Below are 2,491 nucleotides of genomic sequence, written 5' to 3'. Positions count from 1 at the left end.
TGGCGGCTCGACGGGTCTAGAGCCACGAAAATACGTGTCCCCAGCTCTTCCCGACGCTCCCGAGCGCTGTGGCAAAAACTCGCCGCCCCGGCACAGAGGGTTGGCCTGTGCCCGACGGTGGACGAAAACCCGGCTGCCAAAATGCTGCTTGTAAAAAAAAACGTCTGTCCTGGATGTGAGATGCTTCTAGGGGATGAGGTGGACTGGGGTCCGCTCTGCTGGTCGGGAACGCCTGCTCCTGGCCGCCTTGCACCCCTCTGCTTCTTCCCCTCCATCATTTTTCACCTCTTGGGTTTTTGGTTGTGGTTTTTTTTTTTTTCCCCTAAATCTCCCTCCTTCTCCCAAAAGAAACTTCCTCCCCCCCCAAACAGTTTGTAAATAAAACTACACCTACGTAGTCTGGAAGAAAAGGTGGAACCATATTGAAGCAAGATAGCTTTTTTTTTTTTTGGTCATCTTGAGGGTTGGGTTTTTTTTTTCTTCTTCAGAAAACGCTGTCATTGTCACCTTGTGCTCTGTCGGGGTGATGGGAATTTCTCAGCCAGCCCGTGATGGACCCCGGGTTGAATTCCCCGCTACCAAAACTTGCCACAGCCCCTTGGCGCTGTTTTGGAAACAACCTTTGGCTTCTATTCCTGTAACCTCTCCTTTTGCCGTCGAGGTTTTTGCGTGACGTGAAAAGCTGAGTTGCCGTGTCCCTCGGTGGTGGCACCTGGTGCCTCGGGGCCTGCCGGTGACCCTCCGTGCCGAGTTTTTCCCGACCCACGGGTCAGTTTGGCGGATGCAGAAGGATGCCGGCACGGGGACAGGCTGGAGCAGAGCTTTGCTGTCAGCCTGGTAGGGCACGGCCTTGTCCTCCTGCCTCCACTGTGTCCGTGGTTGAACCCCAACCCATCTCTCTCTTCTTTACATGTCTACCCATCTCTTAACGCGTGCCGGAGAGATGGGGCTCCCCTTCCCATCCCTGCCCGGTGGGTGTCATCCCTCGGCAGGGACCCTCCTCGCAGACCATCGGGAAGGCTGGGAGGTGTTTGCCGATTTTTCTCTTTTGTTTTTGCTTCTTTTTTGCTCGTCCAAGTTCTGCTGGCACTTTAGCAGGGGTATTTGCAGCATGAGAAATGGCCATGATTTTACTGCCTGTGTTTGGTACCTATCGTGTGATACTTGAAGAGGTCAGGGGTGTTTTGCCCTTTGTTTGAGTCGGCTCTTTATTGTTTTTTTTTCTCTTTTCTCCTCTTTTTCTTGCGTTGTTGATGTAGTGGGCACATCTGCCGCCCTGACAAAATGCCTCTTCTCTAAGAGTATAACCTCTCCAATAGTTGTGTATAATTAAAGAACTGTAAACTTTTTTTAAAATAAAATATGTATATACCTTGAAGCTTGGCTGGTGCTTGATCGCTGAGAGCTTGGTCTTGCAGGAAAGACCCTGGGACCTTGCGGCGTTGACCCTGCATCCCACCAGGACCTCACCCGTGGCCCATCTATGCCAGACCAAGCCCGTGCCGGGGCATCTTCTGCCTAGAGATGATCTGCTGGAGGTGGAAGCAGAGGTTGTTGCACGCACCCAATGCCCCGATGGTCGTGCTCGGGGTAGCCAGCTCCTTCTCCAGCTATTTGCAAGCGGCGGGGTGATGTCTTTCCATGCCCAGTGACCGCGGCCACGGCACCGAAGCTGATTTTTAGTGTCTTGGGCTGGAAATGAGAGATCAGTGCAGCCACGGGGCCTCCATCCCTCCCCGTCCCTCCGCCTGTGCAGCCTCGTAGGGTGGATTTCTTTCGAGCTCTCTTCTTGCAGCAGGACAAGTCATTACAGGTAACACTGCCTGAGATGCCGCAGCCGTCGTGGGAGCCGTGTTTGGTGTCCTGGGCCGGTAATTATGGCAGAGGTGGCTGTTTTCTGTATAATCACGCATAGTTTTGGCTTGATGTTATGTGGGGATTGGGATAACGTATTCAGGGGATGTGACCGGGAGTGGGAACAGTTCAAGGATGCCCGAGTTGGTGTTTCGGGGCTGTGGGTGAGCCAGGGAAGGGGACAACAGCCTGGCATGTGGCTTGTCCTCATCCTGGTTTAACTTGCTGCAGCTGCTGTCCCAAATTTGCTGGAGCTGAGCAAGACCTTCCTCTCCATCCTCCTCCTCCCCGCACCCTTCCCTTGCTCCGGCCAGGGCTGTTTTGTCACCCTAGGACCCAGCTTGGGGACAGGGTGGCGGGTCCCTGTCGTGCCAGTGCCACCTGCTGCCGGCACCCAGCCTGGCAGCCCTGAGCACCTTCGTGTGATGCTGGGTGCGGGGGGGGCACCTTGTCCCAGTGCCACCTCTTGGGGCCACCAGCCCTTTGGGCGCTGCCCCTTGCCCTGGGGAGGGAGCAGAGAAGGGGGGACAGCCCTATATCCCCCCTGCTGTGTGTGTCCCCCCCCCCCCCCCCCCTCTCGGGGGGTGGGTGTGGCGGGGGGGGGGGGGCGCGCCCCCCTGTGGGTGGGGGGGGCTGG

Source organism: Aptenodytes forsteri, unplaced genomic scaffold (genome assembly GCF_000699145.1).
Source record: "Aptenodytes forsteri isolate BGI_AS27 unplaced genomic scaffold, ASM69914v1 Scaffold310, whole genome shotgun sequence".
Lineage (NCBI taxonomy): Eukaryota > Metazoa > Chordata > Aves > Sphenisciformes > Spheniscidae > Aptenodytes > Aptenodytes forsteri.
Note: the sequence above shows the minus strand (reverse complement) of the source record.